The 23634-nt window shown below is 45.6% G+C and overlaps 1 protein-coding gene across 1 annotated transcript in view; it reads right to left on the bottom strand.

Moving 5' to 3' along the window:
- The window catches only part of HDAC9 (histone deacetylase 9), a 497559-nt gene that overhangs the window by 448419 nt on the left and 25506 nt on the right, over positions 1-23634 (bottom strand). The window contains exon 3 of the mRNA XM_080974605.1: positions 9384-9524. The gene's annotated coding sequence lies outside the window, so the exon portion shown is untranslated. The remainder of the gene's footprint in view (positions 1-9383; positions 9525-23634) is intronic.

The raw sequence follows: 23634 nt of genomic DNA, 5'->3' as shown, positions 1-23634 counted from the left end.
CTTTTGATGGTTCCTTATCTTTAAACCAGGCTTGGACTAGCCAGCCCTCCAATTAGAGCACACCTTCAAAAAGAGGATTTGTCCTCTTGGCAGTACTGTGAGCAGCACCAAATTTTAGGTGGTGCAGGCTGTTTCCTGCCCCCACTCCCAGGCGTCAAGCTGAGAGGAACGCAAAATAATAATAATACCTATATTTATATGCCTACCTACTCAAAGTTAGGCCTCTGGTCAGAGTTGTCACAATTATGATGTGGTGCACTTGAGAGCATGTGCAGAACGGAAGGCAGGGGTGGGAAAGAGAGGCACCAAATTCAGTCCTTGCTCAGAGTGCCATGTTACCAAAATCTGCCCCTGCTGTCAGGTAAGATAAATGGCTACCCTTGGGGGAGGAGGATGGATGCATAGCAAGCTAATTTACTGATTTTAAGCAAGACTAGTAACATGTACCTATTTTCCCTAAATAAACTTTCATTGCAGAAATTGAATTGAATATGAGCAAAGAAAGGAACTGTCATATTTGTTTTGTAGTGGCAACCTCACAGGTATTTATTATTTCCTGTTTTACACACACTGTGATGGGACGATGAGCTGCTTGTGTGTAAAATCCTAGTCCCTCAGAGTTTGGTCAAGTTTGCAAACCTCTGTCTGTAACGGAGCCCCTTAAACATGGCTCCGTCAGTCGCTGGCAGATTCCGACAGTGGTTGCTTTCGGAATCGCTTCCAACATAAAAGCTCCTTAACGGAAACACGTCTTCTGGACTCTCTGCGTGACAGTTTCCGGCGAGGAGTGGGTGTCCCTACAGGAGGTCCTGAAACCTCCCCACTGTTTTCGCTGGAAGTGTCTCGGAGCCATCCCTCCAGCTCCCTTTCCCTCAGCTCAGCTCCTCTCCCCCTACTGGTTCCCTCTTCAGCTGCTGAGTCTCTCCCAACCTGTGTGAGCCCTTTCACTTCCCTTCCTTCCGATGGCAGTTCCCTGACATCCACCTCCCCTCCAGGGCCCCCTTCATCCCCTCTCGCCCCCTCCTCTATGGGCGGTGAGGAGGCAAAACCCCGGAATGAACTTCCTTCATCTTCCGATGTCCCGAACACTTCTCTCCACCTGTTGCGGTTCCTGGTCTCGAAGTACTCCTCCTCCTCAGAGTCCATCTCCCCTTCCCCTTCCGATTCCGAGAATCCTTCCAACTCCTCCTCCTCATCGGTGGTCCCAAAGTATTCCCTCCGGAACCTCTCCACAGGCTGAGGTTTCCTTGGGAACCTTTGATGGAACGTTTCTATCAATACCTCGTCATTGATATCTTCTGCCATTACCCAAGTGTTTTCTGACTCCGGTTCTCCTTCCCACGCTACCAAATACTCCACCTGATCCCCCTTCCATCTGGCGTCGAGGATTTCTGCCACATGGCTGCTGCATTCCCTTTCTTCTATGACCGGTCCCCGAGTGGCCATCGCTTCTCGTCCCCCCTCATACGGTGACAGTAACGACCTGTGAAATACTGGGTGCAGTTTCATGTGGTTGGGTAACCGGAGCCTGAAAGCCACTGGGTTGACCTGTTGAATGACCTCAAAGGGACCCAATCTCCTGGGTCTTAATTTCTTACAACCTCCTTTGAACGGCAACCCTTGGGTTGACAGCCACACCCTATCTCCCACCCTTATGGTTTCACCTTCCCTTCGGTTCTTGTCTGCCTGCCTCTTGTATTCTTCCTTCGCCCTTTCTAAGTTGAGTTGGAGCTGACGATGGATTGCTTCCATTTCTTCTACAAAATGCTCGGCTGCCGGGACACCCCATCTCTCCCCTTCTCCCCCTGGGAAAGCCCTGGGATGACACCCATAATTAGCCAAGAAGGGGCTCATCCCTGTGGACACATTCTCGGCATTGTTGTAGGCAAATTCCGCCAGCGCCAACTTTTCTACCCAGTCATTCTCTCTGTCATTGACATAACACCTCAGGTATTGCTGGAGGACCCCGTTTGCTCTTTCCGCCTGCCCGTTGGTTTCAGGGTGCCGGGCAGTCGAAAAGTTGACCTCCACCTGCAGTAAGCTCATGAGCTTCCTCCAGAACCTGGAAGTAAATTGTTTTCCTCGGTCTGAGACCACCCTCAATGGCACTCCGTGCAACCTAAAAATGTGTTCTACAAATAACTTCGCTGTCTCTTCCGCCGTGACTGCATGCGAGCAGGCTACAAAGTGGCACATCTTTGTTAGTAGGTCTACCACCACCATGATGGCTGTTTTCCCCTTGGACTTCGGCAGATCAGTCATAAAATCTATCGACACTGCCTCCCAAGGTCGTTCTGGGGTTGGTAAGGGTTCTAATAGCCCCGCCGGTGCCCGCCTCTCCCCTTTGGCTCGCTGGCATTGCTCACACCCTCTTACATACTCCCGTACATCTTCCCTCACCTTAGGCCACCAAAATTCCCTGGTGACCAACCACATGGTTTTGTGTTGTCCAAAATGCCCCGCCGTGGGGCTGTCGTGCAACTGCTTGAGTACCCTCCCCCTTAAGTCTCCTTCAGGGATATACAGTGCCCCTTTGTAATACAAAGCTCCATTTCTTTCCTCGAAACCCCCTGGTTCCTCTCCCTCACCCCTAAGACCTCTGAGCTTATTCTGGGCGTATTCATCATTCTCTGTTTCCTCTACCAGTTCTCTTTGTCCCACCAATGCCGCCCCACACACCCAGCGGTCCTCTGGAATGACATGTCTCTCTTCGGGTGCTCCCTCCCCCTCCAAATATTCAGGTTTGCGTGAGAGAGCGTCCGCCCTAATGTTCTCTGGGCCTGGCACGTAACAAATCTCAAAGTTAAATTTGGAGAACTCCTGGGCCCATCTCACTTGCCGTTGGTTGAGCACTCGTGCCGTCCTCCAATACTCTAGGTTCTTGTGGTCAGTGCACACTTGCACCTTATGTTGTGCGCCAATTAGCAGGTGCCTCCATCTCCGGAACGCCTCATGAATGGCTAGTAGTTCTCGGTCATACACCGTGTAGTTCCTCTCGGATTTGTTCAGCTTTCGCGAAAAAAAGGCACACGGTCTCCACTCTGACTCCTCCTTCCCTGGCTGCAGAAGCACCGCCCCAATAGCTCTGTCTGATGCGTCAGTTTCCACTCTCATCGGTTTTTGTAAATCCACATGCAGGAGTTGTTGTTCCAAGGCGAAGGCCCTTTTTAGTTCCTCAAATGCTCGCTCCGCCTCCTCAGTCCAAACGAACTTCTTCTTACTGCTGAGACAGTCCGTAATGGGCGCCGTCAGGTGGGCAAAGTTTCGGATGAACTTACGATAGAAGTTCCCAAATCCTAGGAACCTCTGCACATCCTTCCTTGTTTTGGGTGTTTTCCATTCCAGCACCGCCTGGACCTTGCCGGGATCCATGGCCAATCCCTTGTCTGACAGGCGATACCCCAGGAATTCCACCTCCTTGGTATGAAACTGACACTTCTCCAGTTTCACCCACAGCTGGTTGGCTTGCAGCCTGCTCAACACTTCTCTGACGTCTCTCACATGCTGCTCCTCATTCTCAGAATACACCAACACGTCGTCTAAGAAGGCCACACAATTCTTGTAAAGCAAAGGCCCCAGGACGTGGTTCATAAACGATTGAAAGCACGCGGAGCCTCCTTGTAGGCCGAAGGGCATAACTAAATATTCAAATGCCCCCAAAGGGGTGAACATGGTGGTTTTCCATTCATCCCCCTTCCTTATTCGTATCAGGTTGTACGCCCCCCTTAGGTCCAGTTTAGTAAAAATCTTTCCCTTCCTGACCCTTGTCAAAATGTCGTCAATCCTGGGCATAGGGAAAGCCACTGGTTCTGACACTGCATTTAAGGCCCTGAAGTCACACACAAGCCTCGGCTTGTTCGTGTTTTTTTTATCCACAAAAAACACTGGGCTGCCCCCCACCGCCCTGGACTCTCTGATGAACCCTCTCTTCAGGTTCTTGTCAATGAACTCTCTTAGCTCCTGCATCTCTCTGTCTGACATGGCGTACAGCTTGCCTACAGGGAGCTGTGCCCCAGGGAGTAAATTGATTTGACAGTCAAAGGGTCTATGCGGGGGTAGTTGGTCAGCTTCCCTTTCGCTGAAGACGTCGCGGAGATCTGCGTATTGTCGTGGTACCTTCACGTTCTCCGTTACTTCAGTCCCTGCTAGGGTGGCTTGGGCCCCTGCCAAACCCTTTCCCTCTTTGCAGTGTTCTAAGCAATGTGCTGAACCAAAAGAAACCACTCTCTGATGCCAGCCCACCAGCGGATCATGTAACGCTAGCCAGCTCATCCCCAATATAATGGGAGCTCCTCCCAAGGTGGCCACATTAAACGCTATCAGTTCGGTGTGCCTTGCCACCTTCATTATCATTGGGACGGTCTGCAAGCTGACTTCTCCTCCCAACAGCTCCCTGCCATCGATCGTGGTCACCTGCAGGGGGTTGCTTAAAGGGATCGTCTGTATCTGGTGTTCAGCTGCAAACTCTTTGCTCATGAAATTGCAGGAGCTGCCTGAGTCCAACAGCGCCTTTATCTTTAGAGGGTGTCCGCTTGGCAGCTCTAGCGCCACTTCTATCACTAGGGCGGGTTTAGGAGGTTCTGGCGTGGGCACTTTCACTGCTCTTTGGCCTGGCTGCTGTGCCCCGACGGTGGCAGCCAGGCGTTGGCTTTTACTTGCTTCGGTATTTCTTCCTCTCTTCCCTCCACAGCTCCTACCATCCCTTGCCATTCCTTCCTCTGGGGGCAGACTCTGGCAAAGTGACCTGGCTGTTGGCAGAGATAGCATTTCCGGGCGCCTTTTCCCTCCTTCTTTCCCCCCTCACTGGGCTTTGAAACTGCGCGCGCGCGCGCTGTTCCGATTTCCATCGGCTCTGCCGGCGGGAAAGTTGGCTCTGGAATGTCTGGAATGCGGAACTCCTTCCAACGTTCCCCCTTCCCTTCCCGCCTCTCCAATGCTCTCGCCTCCTGGCGCGCTCCTATGGTCAGCGCTGATTTGGTCAGCTGGTCCATAGACTCCGCCCTGGGCGCCCGGGAAAGTTCGTCTTTCACAGCCGAAGAAAGCCCTTCTTCAAAGAGCATTTGAATGGGTTCCGCCGATAGATCCCACCCCAATTTATGGATCAACATGGTGAACTCAGTCCAGTACTCACGGACAGATCGGCTCCCCTGTTTGCAAGCCATTAACTGTCTGCGGACCACTCCCTGTTCAATATCGCTGGAAAACATCAGATCCATGGCACGAAAGAACTTCATCGTGTCCTTTAGGACGTCACTACTCGCTGCCATCAGGGGTCTAACCCAGTCTCTCGCCCCCTTTTCAAGATGCCCAATCACGAAAGCCACTCGTGATTCCTCGTCAGGGAATTCATCAAACTGCAGATTGAGGGCATATTGCATCTCTGTCCGAAAGCCATGATAGTCTTTGGGCTCCCCCCCAAACTTCTGCACCAATCCTGGTACCTTTCTGACGAGCTGGGTGTCTTTCCCCTTTTTGTCTGCATCCTGAGCCCTCCTCTCCTCAAGCCTCGCCGTCTGCAGCGCTAGCTGGACCTCCAACACCCGGTACCTTTCTTCCAGGCTGGGACCCGCTCCAGCTCCTGCTTCTCCGGTTCCGGCTGGGTTGCTCATGATGCCTTCTCCTGCACAAGCTGCTCACGAAGACTGTCGGAATGCTGTGATGGGACGATGAGCTGCTTGTGTGTAAAATCCTAGTCCCTCAGAGTTTGGTCAAGTTTGCAAACCTCTGTCTGTAACGGAGCCCCTTAAACATGGCTCCGTCAGTCGCTGGCAGATTCCGACAGTGGTTGCTTTCGGAATCGCTTCCAACATAAAAGCTCCTTAACGGAAACACGTCTTCTGGACTCTCTGCGTGACAGTTTCCGGCGAGGAGTGGGTGTCCCTACAGGAGGTCCTGAAACCTCCCCACTGTTTTCGCTGGAAGTGTCTCTGAGCCATCCCTCCAGCTCCCTTTCCCTCAGCTCAGCTCCTCTCCCCCTACTGGTTCCCTCTTCAGCTGCTGAGTCTCTCCCAACCTGTGTGAGCCCTTTCACTTCCCTTCCTTCCGATGGCAGTTCCCTGACACACACACATACACACAAAAGCATTGCAGCAAAATACAGCATGCATATGTTCTCTCGATATAAGTATATAGCTTTGTTTTTGCACAAAGATACTGGAAAATCAGGTTACTCATCACACCGAAAAAGACTCGTCATATCTGTAGGTTTGCAAAATATGTGGCCAGGGTTGTATGAGGTGCTCGGCACCCATGACAGTGAAATCAAATGAGAATTAAAGGGCTGCATCAGAATTTCAGGCTTTTGCAATGCCATTCTTTCAGCTTGTACAATTGCTTTCAAAGCTTCTGCTACTCCTTCAGAGTTCTCTTGGTGGCATTAACTTTTAATGGTCAAAAATTGATCAGCCAAGAAAAACTCCTGTTAACCTGTAAACTGAGAGATAGAGAAAGTTATTTACACATATAACATGCACTGAATTCAGATGGCTGCACTGTATTCAATGACATAGTCTGTGGCAGCAATCCTGTTCACATTCTTACTTGAAAATAAGTTCCATTGCATAAGCATGCATAGGATCAAGCCGCATGCTTGACAAAGTCAAGGGGTTGGTGTTTTCTGATATTTACGGTAAGTGAGCAGCATATATCGAACAGCTTGTAGGAACAGAAAACCCAGAAAACCTCTGCTACTCTGCAGTGCCACCACTTGTGGATGACCTGAGGAGGTACTGCAGCTCCCTTCATAGAAGGATCAGGAAATAAGCAACTGGCCTTATTATATACTCATCAGCCCGCCCTGAATCCCCTGTGCCGGCTCCTTGCCTCCTCTGATATCCAGAACAATTTTCTTGTCCTAACCTTAAAATTTCTCCATGCCTTGCCTCATATCCCAGTATTGTATCCTTGCCCACAATCATTTATTAGCATCTGCTCTGAGATGTCTTCTGAGGGCCTTATTGGCAGGAGTGACAGGACAGTCTAGTGGCAGCACCAGCAGCCCTTTAGAAGTGTCTGAGATCACAGGGGCAAAGCAGCTCTCTGACAACCCGCTTGAACCTTCCCTGAATCCAGCTCCTGACCCTCCTGTTCACCAGCCCCCTCTACTAGCTCCAATCCTTCTTGAGGCACCAGTGCCACATTTCTCATCCCACAACTCTCATCTCTCTCAGGTCGTCTACCTCCAAGGCCTTATCTCTGAATCCACTCCTTTGAGATCCTCCCACCTCCTCCATAACAGCTCTATGACATCATTGCCATGCATAATCTTACATACTTCTGTTGCCTCCTCCATCAGCTGTTTCCCTAAGCTATGAAGCCCCAAGTGTTGCAATCTCCACTGCCTAGCAAGATGCTCCAACTTGTAGCCCTGTTGGCTCAGCACATGGCCATGCATATAGAGCCCATGGGTCCTCAGTTCCAGCCTTGACAGCTCCCAGCAATTATCCTGATGAATAGCAAAGTAGGAAGTCTAAATTACTGCAGAGCTGCCAGTATCTATTGTGCTGGGTGAGCAGTTACTTAAGTCTTTTTTATTTCATTCCTCCCTGGGAGTAACAAGCGAGGTGGCCTTTATGGCTCACCCATAATAAATTATATCTTCCACCTGAGGCCATTTTTCCAATTCATTGAATGTTTCAGGTCACAGAGCTCCCATTCAGCTTTAATCAATAGGTAGCATCTTCTTCTACAATAAAATTAACACTGATACACAGATGCTGCATATGTTAGATGGGCTGAACGCCTCCCGTTTCTGTGAGATTTTCATGAGATGCCTTGAATGCTGCAGATAACATGTAGGTTCTGTTAAACTGGATCAAAAACTACCATTTGATTGCTGGTGTTATAGGCAGTAAAATTATCTCATTGCTAGTGCTAAAGCAAGGTTCAAATGTTATGCTACACCCTGCAGGTTAAGAACAGATCTTGATGCCATTTTATACAGCTGTGTATTGCATCACTTGGCTGTAATGCAACTTCATCAACAACCAAACCTAGAAAAAGAAAAAGAAAGCTATTTCTGTGTTAGATGAAGCGGGAGGGAATACAGACTGGTGATTTTTGAACCTTGAAAACTTTAAACTCCTTCCATTCCACTCAAAAGCAATAGTAAAAATATATGAAAACATAAAGCTCTTTCTAGGTGACTATTTTCACTGTTAGCTGTGAGCCCATTGCCTATTCTGGACTAAATGGGATGTGAAATGCAATTGGATTCTCAAGATTTTCAAGAACTGTATCTCTCTTCTTCAGCCAATTCAGAAACCTGTGCTAAAAGCAGCTTTTTGTTTCCAGCGCTATGATAATATTTTTCCATTATATAAGTTTGTGGAGCAGATTCCTCCTCCTTTTCACCTTAGCGCAAACCTTGTCGCCATATGAGCTTTCAACTATATTTCTTCTCTAATCCATACACTTACAGACAACTCAACCATCTCTGCAGATGTCTAGGGTGTCTATCTGAAGAGGTTAGCCTAAGATCCTGGCACACAATTCACCCGGCATCTGAGATGACTGTGTGTATACGAGAAACAGAAATGCCTGGGCAAAGGTGGGGGAGGGAAGCTAGATTTATTCATTGTATCCATTCCCCCAAAAGCTAACAGGCAGCATCCAGAGGTTCTATCTGTGAGTCATTTCACAGATGAAGTTCACAGAGTGACCAACTCAGTCCCAAGATTGGGATATCCAATCTTGTGCCTTCCAGAAGTTATTGGACTCTAGCTCCCATCATCCACAGCCAGTGTGGCCAATGTTGAGGGATGATCCAGAATTGCAGTGCACTGGAAGGGGAACACCACGTTGCCTTCACAAAGGCGGCTTGCAGATGAGATGGGTCCACTGCTGCTGCAAGCCAATTTGGCCTAGGAAGTTTGCACACACTATCAATTTGGGGCAATAGGAGAAGTAACTGCTGAGAACCTGCGTGAAAAGTGGCCCTTTGCACATCGCAAAAAGAAAAAAATGTTACCAATTTGCATACTCTCATTTATCTCTCTAGAGAAATGACACTTAGAAACAATTGCTATCATCTAAATCAGGGGTCAGCAAACTTTTTCAGCAGGGGGCCGGTCCACTGTGCCTCAGACCTTGTGGGGGGCCGGACTATATTTTGAAGGGGGGAGGGACATGAACGAATTCCTATGCCCCACAAATAACCCAGAGATGCATTTCAAATAAAAGCACGCATTCTACTCGTAAAAACACCAGGCAGGCCCCACAAATAACCCAGAGATGCATTTTAAATAAAAGGACACATTCTACTCATGTAAAAACACACTGATTCCTGGACAGAGGGCTGAATTTAGAAGGCGATTAGGCTGGATCCGGCCCCTGGGCCTTAGTTTGCCTAACCATGATCGAAATAGAAATACAGTGCATCTCACCATAGTGCAGAAGACGGTGACCAGTGTGCCCCTGGTCAGTCTGCTCTCCAGCCGCTTAACTGTTGGTGGACAAATTCTAGGCTTCTGCTTGCTTAGGGTTCTTTATCTTTCAACTGGACTTGGACAAGACACCTGACAGCCCTACAAAGAAAGTAAAGCATATGGTCATTTCTCCATGCAGGCTGCTTGCAGGAGGATTTGTGGGAGGGGGAGAGAAAGGGGTGGCTGGCATGGTTAGAGCAAAGAGTTTGCATGCATAGCACTGTTTGTTGGGGATGGAGGGTTGGGCTGTATGCCTGAGTCCCTTCTAATTCCTGGATCCCGCAAGGATTCCATTGCTGAAAGAGCCAGGCAAGTTTCTTGGTGAGTTAATATCCCTAAGTACAGGGTTGTTAATATAAGAAAGGAAGCTGCTCTGTGCCATTGTGAACTGGTTAAAACATAACCAAGAATGCTAACTGCTCCATTCAAAATTCAGGGACTTGACAGAATTGAACCAGAACTTCATAAATATTACTGAATATTTCATGATCTTTTATGCTCAGGGGAAGTGCATCCCTTTTGCTTGTTATATAATGTGTTCTGGGCCACTCAATTAGAAAGTAACAAAAAAATGTGTGCACTGTGCCATGCAGTTCCAATTCATGTGTTTTACTTTCCCAAATGCCAAGTATTTTGAGCCTGATTGGGAAGACTCACATTTTAGAAACACAGGCTCAGTGGTTCTCCCATAAGGGCAGACTTTCCACACTCAGCTTGCTTTCATTTCTCAGAAAATAAAAAGCAGCAAGGCAGTGATCTTGTGCTTCACTTATGTGAAAAACTGAGTCAACAGAGCTATTAAGAAGTTTGGGCACTCTGTGACTCTCCTTGACATGCCTTGTTAACAGTGCAATCTAACTAAGTAACATGAAATAATGCCCCAAATCACCCTAATTCACCCCCTTGGGGCCAAAACACATCCCTAATGTATATCATCTCTTATCCTGCCCAGTCTCAAAACATTTTGAGTAAAGATTACTAAAACACATACCAGTCACTTCCCTAGTTTTTGTGTGCTAAATGTCCTCTATACAGGTCAGTAACTTTATGTATATTCTATATTTAGCTATGTTCTTAGCTCAACAAACATCTGTGTAGTTATATCCCAGGGTCCTGTGTTTATGAGCTTTAGATGTCCTTGATACCTCCTTGAAGATTGCTTTGTCCACCTGTTCCCTGCTGGTTAGAAAGCCTATGAGAAATTATTCACCTTTATTTGGTGTGTGTCCCCCACTTCTCTTGTTGATTTACACACACACACACACACACACACACACGTTTGTTCTTCTCAGGAGCACCAAGTGTATGTGTATTTGGATCGTACTATCTATTATGAAGACAGATCTGAAGGCATTAATGGAGGTATTTCTAATTATTGTTGTTGCATACCCACACTTATGAACACTGCTCTTCTATCGATAAGTACCCTTAGCATCTTACAAAAAAGGACTTAAATGCAATTATATGATTAGGTAGGGATGTGGAACCTGAGGACCTCTCAATCAGGGATGGTGAACCTGAGGATTTCTAGATGTCATTAAGACTACAACTCCCATCATCTCTGACCACTGGCCATGCTGGTTAGGGCTAATAGGAATTGGAGTCCAACAACATCTGGAGGGTGACATGTTCCTCATCCCTGCTCTCAACTGTATTGAACTTCAACTCCCATCAGCCCCAGGCTGGTTGGTAGGCAATTGTAGTCCAACAACATCTGGAGGAGTGTTGCATTACCATTCCTGCATTCAGGAAATAAATATACAATACTGTTAAAAAAACTTTAAAAAACCAGCCGACCTTAAAAAAGCAGATAGTAAAATAATTAAAAACAGTAGGAGAGCTGGACATTAAATGCCTTTTAAAAATAAAAATGCTTTCTATTTCTGTCAGGAGAGTGCCAGACAAATCTCCACAGAAAAGGCGATGTGGTATACAGGAAGATCCAGGGAATGAAGCAAGACTTTCAGGGATGAACCAAGAAGGAGTAATTTGTTGGTCCTTATGCCTCCGTAATAAGCCTTACACACACACACACACACACACACACACACACATTGTGAACATTTTGTGCAGGAGGGAAAAATACTCCCTGTTCATCTCTAAAGGCATTATCTGTTGAAGTTACTAATGGTTCATTAGTTGTTAATAATAATTATTAAAATGATGATGATAAGTATAGTTGGAGGTCTTAAAGCACCCTCAAAGAACTAGTCTTTATCCCAGCTTCAGATTCCTCACAAAGCTTCTTCCCTTCTTTCATTATGATGTCAAACACATATATTTGCTTTCTTCTGATGTAACCACCCATATATAATTGGGTATTTTTTAATATAAAAAGGGAGGGAGAATAACAAATCTAAATATTCAAAAGGAAAAGTGAAGAAAACGCCCTGAAGTTTTGAAATTCTCACACCTCTTGAGTGTACTGGAGGTTGCATTTACCTCCATCTACACTTCAGTGATTGTCATGGGGGGGGGGGAGTTAAATGGAAATGTCAAGCGCTGAGAACGTGAGGCAGCGAATGTATGATTGAACTCGCAAAGAAAACACCCTCATAATAAACAAGCGAAGATCTATAGGGAGGGAAATTTTCCCCTGCACTTGAAATTTAACAGTCAACTGTCAACATCCTACACATAACTGTCATGAAGAACCTCTAAATCTGTCCTTGTTTATGGCATGTGTTATGACAAGAGTTGAGAGTTTCTGAAAGAGCTATAATTGGCACCTAAACATCCAGCATTTTGTCAACTGCGATCGTGTTTAGGGAAAGGTTTAATTTTGTTTCCTTCCTGAAAGAGTTGACAGAACTTTTATTTGCTCATTAGCATTTGCAACTCATTTTTTCACCTCCTTAGTAACATTTTGCCCGTCGGAGACATAGGGACCTTTCAGTGTAAGCCAGGAACACATAAGGGAAGCCAATATTAATTCAGTTGCAATAAGACCAGGATGTTTATGAATGTTTTGATTACTGCAGACACTTCTCATTATCAGGGTGGTAAGAAATGACCCCTGGATAGTGTCTAGTAATTTTTGCTATGCTATCGTAGGAGAACATGTGAGAATCTAGGAAATAACCCAGAAAATAGTCTTCCCCGCTTCAATCCCGAATATGCAAAAGGCATAGCAAGATGAACAGAGTAAATGAGCACTTAAATAAAGACAATTATTTTCAGTAGTGTGTTTTCTGCATGGTGCAGTGTTAGGATATTTCCGTTCCACCTTAAAAGGGAGCAGGCTGTGAGTCACAGAGTCTGCGTATTTCCTGTTCACAGGATGTTTATGTTTTTCTGTTGCTTTCGTTTCTCTCTCTGTGTCTGGAGACATCGATGCAGGCAGTCATGGTTTTCTTTGTTCTGATCAACGCTGAATAAAACTTGTAAATAATGCTCTCCTGAGTGCGACTTCTGCTGTGCATTATCTGTCGATAAAGAGTGTGCATCGGCTCTAGAATGTTTTGGAGCTCATGTCGCTAATTGCTGATACTGCGTGACTACGGGAGGTCGATGGATTGTCCGGCAGCCGGCTTGGGGGCCATGATGGACTTTATCTCCCTGGCAGTATCCCAACAACAGGTTTCGGGCCCAGATTCACGGCACTTACAGGAGAGTAAGACTGCGGCAGACTGCGTTGAGGTATGTGGGAAAAGCGAAAGTGAGGCTTTTCTGTTTGCCGCGGCAAGGGCTTCAGATGTCCGGCTGGCCTAATTGGTCTGAGAGCTGCGCCAAGCAAGCTTCGTGATTTATGGGCTGCCGAGATAAGAAGTTTTTGAAGGCATAAAGGCTCACGGCTCAAGTAAAAAGCTGGAATGGAGTTTTTCCAAGCTTCTGAGGCTGCTGAGTGCCCAAAGTTAAATCGGCACAATTATCAGACCTGGGCTGTGTGGTGTGAGAGTTTGCTGCGTCAGTTTGGAGTGTGGCATACTGTGTCTGAAGCCCCTCCAGTTCCTCTGACAGATAGATGGAGAGCCCAGAATTCGAGGGCCATAGACGTAATAGTCTTGTCCGTCTCTCTGGAGGAAATTAAAACGTTAGCTGGCAACGTGACTGCACGTAAGATGTAGAATGCTTTGAAGATAGCCCATTTGCCAGTCATCCCAGCCCAGAGTTTGACTGCGTCGGAGGTCCTGGCTGTTTCCCAGAATGCAAGTGAATGCAGGGATGCCGAGGGCACCGGTTGCAAGCTGCAGGGGGAGCTGACTGTCATGTCATCCCAGGCAGCATTCCAACCTCCAGGGGGAGCCAAGGAGTCGGCAGCTGAGAGCTCTGTTTCTCATGGGAACCAAGGTCATCGCCTTTGCAGAGGCCGGAAGGCCAGAAGTAAACAGAGGTAGATGCCTGCAGATGGCCCGAAGCAGAAGGGGGGTGAAGAGCCCACGCCAGAGAAAAACAAGGCTTTGTTTGCTGGCACAGCTTCACCAAAGGCTAAAGGCAAGTCTGATGGACAGGAGCAGGGGGGCAAGCAGCAAAAGCCCACGCCGGTGGAAAACAAGGTTATGCTTGCCAGAAAGACTGCTCCAAAGGCCAAGGCCAGGTTTGTTATTGATTCGGGGTGTACCCGCCATGTCTCAAAGGACCGCCATCTCTTTATCTCCTTCAAACCTCAAGAAGGTGAGATCCACCTGGCTGACGGAAAGACGTTGTGAATCGCAGGAGAAGGGACTGTGAGACTGGCAAGTCTGCACACGACCATCAAAGATGTACTGTATGTTCCAGGCGCTGCAGACAATTTGCTCAGTGTCCCACAGCTGACTGGGCGTGGTTTTGAGATTTCTTTCAAGAGGTGCGTCTGTGTCATCAGAAAAGGCAAAGAGGACATTTTGCATGCAAAGTTTATGGATGGCTTGTTCTGTATAACTTATAATGACAATGGTGCTGTTGTGTCTAATGCTGATTCTTGTTGTGTTGCACAAACTAACAAAGTTCTTCATGCAGGATGCATTCACGATGCACACAGAAGGTTTTGTCACCTCTCTTGTAAGGCACTGGCCAAGATGCCAGAGATAGTTGAGGGTTTGAACATCAAACCCTGTAAGTTTCACATGAAATGTGTATCTTGTGCAGAGAACAAGGTGAAGGTTGCTCCAAAAGGCAAGGAGTCTAGCAGGCAGGCTTCCAAACCCTACCAGCTAGTGCATGCAGACCTGGTTGGTCCACTTGCGCCCTCTTTGGGTGGAGCAAGGTACTTCATGGTTCTAATTGACTCTTTTTCCAGGTACATTCATGTGTTTATGCTCGAGCAGAAATCGCAAGCGTTTCCGAAGTTCAAGGCATTCTGTGCTTGGTTGGAGAATGTTCACGGTAAACGTATTGGCTGTCTGTTTACTGATCGAGGCGGGGAGTTCACTTCTCAGCAGTTTGAAGCTTTCCTGACTGAGAAGGGAATCCAGCATGACTTGTCAACGCCTAGATCGCCATGGATGAATGGACTTGCGGAGTGAGCAAATCAAACGTTGCTGCAAGGACTGAAAACTTTGTTGCATGATGCCAATCTCCCTGATAAGTTTTGGGGGGAGTCTTTGAACTCGTTTGTTTACACTTATAATCGCAGATTGTCATCACCTATTGGTTGTACTCCCTATGAGAAGATGTTTGGTAAGAAACCTTGCATCAAGCACATGAGAATCTTTGGTTCTGACATGTGGGTACACACCCAACAGAGCAACAAGCTTGGGAAGCGTGGGGCACATGGTTTGTTCATAGGGTACGAAAAAGGTGCATACAGGGTGTGGATGACTGACTCTAAGTCCATTAAGTTCACAAAGAGTGTTGAGTACAATCCTAAGTGGGGGGGAAATGTGGGAATTTTCCAGAGTTACCCAGGGGAGGATGAAGGTGATGTGAAAAAAGCAGATGATGTTGGGGAAGCTGAGGAAGCTGAGGGTGATGATGATCAGAGTTCGGATTCCAGTTCAGTGGGCGGCGCTGCTGCTGGTGTCAGTGACAGTGATGACACAGCAGACTACAAGAGCGCAAAGGCCTCAGTCAGACCATCTGATGCGTCTGACAATGAACTGGAAGAACCACTGTTCACCATTGGTCACTTTTCTCCTAAGAAGGAGGAGATGAGTCCAGAAGACTTGCGTCTAGTACGCAGATCTGAAAGAGCAACGAAGGGCAGACCTCCAAAGAGATTTGCTGATGAGTTTGCTAAGACAGCAACTGCTGTTCTTAGTAGCTCAGAGAAGGTGTGGGAACCTTCAAGCTTCAAAGAGGTTCAGGAGTTAACCTCTAAAGATGCTGAGCCTTGGCTTAATGCCATGAAGGCTGAAGTTGATTCCTTGAACAGGAACCAAACTTGGGAGTTGGTACCGGTAGTCCCAGGAATGAGACTGGTTGGCAGCAAATGGGTCTTCAAGGCCAAGACAGACCAAAATGGCAAGGTTGTCAGACACAAAGCCAGATTGGTTGCCAGAGGTTTTTCACAGGTACCAGAACAGGATTACCACGAGACCTACTCACCCACCGTCAAATATGAGAGCATTCGGCTGATGCTCAAGATAGCTGCAGAGGAGAAACTGCATGTTTCCCATCATGACATTAATATAGCTTTTTTGTACGGGATTTTGGGGGAGGAGCTGTTTATGCTTCCACCTGATGGGATGCAGATACAGAAGGGAATGGTCTGTAAAACTGCGGAAATCCTTATATGGTCTCAAGCAGAGTGCCAGGTGTTGGAACACAAAGCTCACTGAGACATTGCTTTCTCTAGGTTTTCACCAGGGCAAAGCTGATCCATGTGTGTTTGTCAAGGAGGAGGGGCAAAACAAACTGTATTGTTTATGTTTTGTTGATGATCTTCTGATGTTTTGGAAGAATCAGGCTTTGTACCAAAGCACCCTAGCTCAGCTGAAGGAGCACTTTGACATGAAGGATCTTGGTGAGGTATCCAACTATCTTTCTCTGCAGGTGGAGAGGGACCAAGCAGGTAATTTTCTGGTACACCAAACACAGAAAATTGCTGATGTGTTAACCAGGTTGAATTTGGTTGATGCAAACCCAGCAGACACACCGATGGTGACAAGTTACCAGGTAGACAGTACTGCTGAAGCGTTTTCTGACACAACGCTGTACAGATGCATTCTAGGCAAGTTGAATTTCATTGCTAGATGCTCAAGACCTCACATAGCTGTAAGCACTAACCTGCTTAGCAGACAGGCTAACAATCCTACTGTTCAGGATTGGAAAGCTCTGAAGCGCATAGCCCACTATTTGAAAGCGACTTTGCACTACAGGCTGAGGTTCACCAGTCAGAAGACTGGAGGTCTTGAAATCTTTGCAGATGCAAGTTTTGGAAGTGACACCACGGATGGTACAAGCACTTCTGGAGTATGCTACATGTACAACCACTGCCTGTTTGACTGGTTGTGCAAAAAGCAGACGACAGTAAGCCTAAGTTCCTGTGAAGCAGAACTCAATGCTCTGTCATTTTCACTCATGGATTGTGAATGGTTGATGCAACTGTTTAAGGACATCAGAGTTTCTGTGAAATGTCCTGTACAAGTGTATCAAGACAATAGATCTTGTTTGGCTTTGCTGAACTCAGAGAGTTGCAAGCAAAGAACCAAGTACTTGCAGATTAAGTTACATCGTGCAAGAGAGTGTATTCAGAAAGGACTCATTCAGGTGTCCTACATGCCAGGAAATGAAATTCCTGCTGATCTGTTGTCTAAGGTTGTTAACAGAGAACAACTTAAGGTTTACGTACAAAGGTTGCAATTGGGTTGAACCACAGGTACTACAGGTTACACGGAAAGGGGGAGGATGTTAGGATATTTCCGTTCCACCTTAAAAGGGAGCAGGCTGTGAGTCACAGAGTCTGCGTATTTCCTGTTCACAGGATGTTTATGTTTTTCTGTTGCTTTCGTTTCTCTCTCTGTGTCTGGAGACATCGATGCAGGCAGTCATGGTTTTCTTTGTTCTGATCAACGCTGAATAAAACTTGTAAATAATGCTCTCCTGAGTGCGACTTCTGCTGTGCATTATCTGCCAATAAAGAGTGTGCATCGGCTCTAGAATGTTCTGGAGCTCATGTCGCTAATTGCTGATACTGCGTGACTACGGGAGGTCGGTGGATTGTCCGGCAGCCGGCTTGGGGGCCATGATGGACTTTATCTCCCTGGCAGTATCCCAACATGCAGTGATCAGAATATCAGGCTAGGATTCAGGAATCCTAGGTTCAAACCCTCACTCAGGGATGTTGTGAGGATCAAATGAGGAGTGGGGAACTATGCACACTTTTCTGAGTTTCTGGGACGAAAGCTGGGCTTATAAATAAAATATTAAATAACCACTCCCATTGACAACTGAGGCATAGTCCCACAGTTTCTGAGTTACTAATGAATTTGAGCACAACGGTGTCATTCAAATATACAGACTGACTGTTCCCTTAAGTCCCCCACTGTGATACTATGATGTCTTGTGACCCCCTAATACGTTCCCCATAAAATGTGGCCATTGAAAAAACCAAAAGCAAATAAATAATAAATAATTTAAAAATGTGTCTTGTTTTAGAAAAAAGACTGAGCGCTCCAATGGTGCAAAAAGCGCCCCCCCCAACCAGGTGTCTATCTTAATATTAAATTTTAATGGAATGTTTGAATTCCAGGAAAGCAATTTCTCAGTTTGGGATTAGGATACGGAGGGATGTCATTGTCATTCTCCCTCTTTTCCTTTTTTTTAAAAAAAATGATTTTTATTAAAGTTTCAGTAAAAAGTTAAACAGAAAAACATAAAAAAGAAATACACAAATACACAGTACATAATCCAAAAAGGAAAAAAAAAAACCACAGAGAACAAAAAGCAAAAAAAGAAACAGAACAATTAAAAACAATATCACCTTTTCATTTCCGTTTTTAAATTTACTTATTTTCTGGACCTCCTCATACCTCCCTCTTTTGTATTCCAGTCCAAATTGTTTGTCCAGCAATTTCTTTTCCACTTTTTTAATCCCAATCTTTAATCTTAATGTGATATAGCATTAAAATTTTACCTCTTAAGTACCAAATTTCCATTTCCTTAAACTTCTTTAATCCTAATATTTAGTCTTAGTCTATCTATAACTTTAAATCCTGTACAGCTGGAAACCACTTATTTTCAATCCAACATCACTCTAACATTCTTTAATTTTGCAGTGTTTCTGTAGATAATCTTTGAATTTCTTCCAATCTTCCTCCACCGACTCTTCTCCCTGGCCACGGATTCTGCCAGTCATTTCCGCCAGTTCCATATGGTCCATCAGTTTCATCTGCCATTCCTCCAGCGTGGGAAGTTCTTGTGTCTTCCAATAATTTGCGATGAGTATTCTTGCTGCTGTTGTTGCATACATAAAGAAAGTTCTATCCTTTTTTAACACCATTTGGCTGACTATGCCCAGGAGAAAGGCCTCTGGTTTCTTGGGGAAGGTATATTTGAATACCTTTTTTAATTCATTATATATCATTTCCCAGAAAGCCTTAATCTTTGGGCACGTCCACCAAAGGTGAAAAAATGTACCTTCAGTTTCTTTACATTTCCAACATTTATTATCGGGCAAATGATAGATTTTTGCAAGCTTGACTGGGGTTATGTACCACCTGTATATCATTTTCATAATATTCTCTCTTAAGGCATTACATGCCGTAAATTTCATACCTGTGGTCCACAACTGTTCCCAGTCACCAAACATAATGTTATGTCCAACGTCTTGTGCCCATTTAATCATAGCCGATTTTACCGTTTCATCCTGAGTGTTCCATTTTAGCAGCAAGTTATACATTCTTGACAAATTCTTAGTTTTGGGTTCTAACAGTTCAGTTTCTAATTTTGATCTTTCCACCTGGAAGCCAATTTTCTTGTCCAATTTAAATGCCTCCATTATCTGAAAATAATGAAGCCAGTCTCGCACTTTGTTTTTTAGTTTTTCAAAACTCTGCAATTTCAGTCTATCTCCATCTTGTTCCAAAATTTCCCAATATTTCGGCCATTTGACCTCCATATTGAGCTTTTTCAAGGCTTTCGCTTCCATTGGTGACAGCCACCTTGGGGTTTTATTTTCTAACAAATCCTTATATCTTATCCAAACATTAAACAGCGCTTTCCTGACAATGTGGTTTTTAAATGCTTTATGTGCTTTGACCTTATCATACCATAGATATGCATGCCATCCAAATACATTGTTAAAACCTTCTAGGTCCAAAATGTCAGTGTTTTCAAGAAGTAGCCATTCTTTCAGCCAGCAAAAAGCTGCTGATTCATAGTAAAGTTTGAGGTCTGGCAGGGCAAATCCACCTCTTTCCTTTGCATCCGTTAGTATTTTAAATTTTATTCTGGGCTTCTTGCCCTGCCAGACAAATCTAGAAATATCTTTCTGCCACCTCTTTAAACAATCCATTCTGTCCACAATTTGCAATGTTTGAAACAAAAACAACATTCTAGGCAATACATTCATTTTTATCGCAGCAATATGGCCCAGCAATGAAAGCTTCAAATTTGACCAAATTTCTAAATCTTTTTTCACTTCAGCCCAACATTTTTCATAGTTATCTTTAAATAAGTTCCCATTTTTTGCTGTCATGTTAATCCCCAAGTATTTAACTTTCTTAACCACTGTTAAACCTGTCTCATTCTGAAACCTCTCTCTTTCAATCGGTGTTAAATTTTTCTCTAAAACCTTAGTTTTTGACTTGTTCAATTTAAATCCTGCCACTTGACCAAATTCTTGAATCAGTTCTAAAACCCTTTTAGTACTAGATTCTGGCTCCTGTAACGTCAATACTAAGTCATCTGCAAATGCTCTCAATTTGTACTGTTTAGTTCCGACCTGTATACCTTTAACCAACTGGTCCCTTCTAATCATATTCAGCAAAACCTCCAGGACCGAAATAAAAAGAAGTGGGGAAATTGGGCAACCTTGTCGTGTCCCTTTTTCAATTTTAAGTTCTTCCGTCACAACATTATTTACAATTAGTTTAGCCTTTTGTTCTCCCTCTTTTCCTTTCAACCTGCCATTTTTCTTAATCCACTTGGCCCCGAAGCTCCGATCTCCCACAGATAAAAGCCTAACAGCAGAGCTTCCCAATGTATGTTGAAAGATCTGAATTTTGGTTCTCGTCCTCGGAGTAATCAAATCTCAGCGATTTAAAGAAAGGCTGGATTTCTTACAATCACCCCATCTAGCTTAAATGAGGTGGAGGGGCTAGCAGGAGTTTCCTCTCTCTTTCTCTTGGACTTAGTGCCAAAGTGGGGATGTGGGTGGAGAAGGAGTATCTCATTCAGTAGTTCTAATTATAGTAGAATCATCTATCTGTGTCAGCATTACAGACTTCAAGAAACAAGTTACCCGGAGATGAAAAGCAGCAGATCAATAAAAGCTAGATGGGTTTTCAGGAGTCTCCTACTACGAGAGCACAAAAAGTAGCAAAGCAGCAATTGTCAACAGCTACAGTGCTCAGCTAAAATTTCCCCAGCCCGCAATGAAATACAGCACTACTAATAACAAATGCCTATAGGGATTCCCTTTTTCTTCCTCGTCTTCTTTCCATCTACAATCCAACCAACCCCTTATCCCACAGAGGCACACCAGCCTACCAAGGTGGGGCCGGCCCATTGCACTCCCATCAGCACAGCCACAAGGACCAGAAGGGCTAAGAGAGGTGGACTCTCCAGGTAGGAGAAAACCAGCAGCAACTGCAATAGGAACAGCAGATGCCAGCATTGTCCTGGCCAATCAGTTTATGGCTGAAAACACTTTTGCAGCTCCTTCCTGGAGAAAGGCAGCATCCAGACCTTCCTGTTCAATGTGGGAAGACTGGGGGATAGAGGGGCAAAAGTGCTGCCACGCCCCTCACATGCATAAGAATTAAAAACAACTGCATATGGCTAAAGAGAGAGGGCAGCAAACAGGAGATGCAGACAGGGGAAGATTTTTTACACAGTTAGAAATGGGTATCATGTGGCAGGTTGGAATTAAACGTGGGCCCAAAGACTGAAAAGGTTGAAGGCTGTTGATTGAATATGTACAGCAGTTCGCTGGGAAGAGAAATCCAAGTTGTTTTTTGAAAGCCTGGCTTGGGGTCAGTGGTGGAGCTTCATGCTCCAGCACCAGGGGGTGGAGAGCAGGTGGGGGTAGGGCTGGCGTGCGTCCTGGGGGCGTGGTGTGCTGCCCACAGGAGCGTGGCACTCAGCACAGGGGGGGGGGGGGCAGCCACAATGGCACCTCACCAGGATCGCGTTGCTGGGGGCGGTGTGCTCTCCCTGCACTCCTCTTCCTCCGCCAGTGCTTGCGGTTACAAGCTCCTGTTCTTCTCTTTCAATTCGCTTAAGCAAGAATATTTGGGGCTAGAAGACAAAGCAGGGTGGATTGTCCACTTGGACACTCACCTCCTTTTAAACAATGCAGGTCTGCAGTTCACATATTCTGCTTCTTGGAATCAGCAAGGATGCCAAACTGAACATTTCCACTACTTGGCCCTCCCTACTTTGCAGGGGCCATCTCCCGTCAGCAACTCAAATTTTCCACTTTGAGGATGCTTGTCCCAATGCTATTAGCGATCATTGGCTAGAATGGCCATTCCTCAAAGTTCCATTCCCTCTCCAGCATCTCTGGAAATTAAGTTTTTGAGGCTGTGTACACACTATAACTTTAAAGCACATTCCCCCACCCCAAAGAATTCTGGGGCTGTGGTTTCTTAAGGGTTGCTAGGAACTGTAACTTTGTGAAGGGTAATGTTCAGTGCCCAGAATTCTTTGAGGAAAAGAATATGTTTCGAATATGCTTTGAAGCTACAGGGTGTACGCAGCCTGCACGAGGCAATTGCGTTTCATCTCTAATGCACAAACAAGGAAATGCACATGCATGAATGTGAAGAACCCAACATGCCCCATGGAGCGCACAATCTGCCAGGCCACATGGCGGTGATGCTTACTGTGATCTGTAGAAAACAGATTGTTGCACAAATAGCCTGTCCTGTTTTTGAAATGCTGACCGCAGGGCAGTCTGTTCCCAAGAAAATAAAAACAGTTGACAGAGTAGAATCGGGCTGAGGGAAACATTTTTCCACCCAAAGGCTTGCATTCTTTTATGGGCAACTGGATTCCAGCGGCCATATTCCAGGGGGTGGGTGGATTCTGAGGCAAAAGTTGGGTGGGGCCAAATGGGATTCTATTTATTTATTTCCATTTATGAACTGCTTCCAGTAAGATATCTTGAAGAAACTTAACTATATATATATATATATATATAAAATCAACAATGAAAATAATAACAGGAATTGCTGATACAAAAACAATGTTGTATACAAAAACAGAACAGCAGGGGAAACGGCCTCTGCATTTCAAGCTGCCACCGACTACATCGTCTGAGGCTAAGAAGGAGGAAGCTGACAGGCTGTCATAAGTCAGAAGGCAGGCAGGTGGGGCAGGCTGCTGGCAGACTGGCAGGGCCCCATTCACCCAAATAGACTGACACCCACTGAGCGTTACTGCTTAGTTTGGAGTGTTGTTTCTTCTTTGTTCATATTCAGCCTTCTGTTTATGAGGGGTCTCTGACTCTATTCCCAAACCCACTCAAAATATATATCCCATACATTCAGATCTTGGGCTTAACACTCACCTAACCCCAAGCCTCAGCAGTCAGGTGGCCTACTTTACGGCGGGCAGTCCTCTGCTGAAAAGGCTACCAGTCCAAGTACAGTTTAAAGACAAAGGAGATCAGTGATCTTGAAGTTGATTCACTGATAGTTAGCCTCTGTGCAGAAGACTCAGCAAGCATATGGGTCACCTGGTCTAAGTTCCCCCCACTATGGTGAGATATGTTGCATTTCTTTGTAAATTAGGACAATGATTTCACAATTTTCATCTATAGCCTATGAATTAGCATATGCCAATTTTATGCAAACCTCCTCCGTCCTCTTTTTTGTGTGTGATCTGTTTCCACTTAGTGCGATGGGGCACTGGACTTCAGCGGACAGTCCAGGATCCACAACTGGGTTGCAGCCTTTTCTAATGTCGGTCATGACAGCAGCATTGCCAACATACACTGGTTTTCCTTTCGTATTCTGAATCACCTTCTAAATTCCTTGCCTTTTCTTAGCCCACTATAGTTGAGTTGTGTTTCAGAAATGTTTATCTTCTGTCTGACACAGATCCTCGAGTATTTCTCTTTATGCCTTGGTAACCTCAAGATTCCATGCAATAAGTTGTTTCCAATTTGGCAGTTCATTGCCAG

This window comes from Podarcis pityusensis, assembly GCF_964106645.2.
Source record: "Podarcis pityusensis genome assembly, chromosome: 12".
NCBI lineage: Eukaryota > Metazoa > Chordata > Lepidosauria > Squamata > Lacertidae > Podarcis > Podarcis pityusensis.
This window is presented reverse-complemented; position numbering and strand designations above follow the sequence as displayed.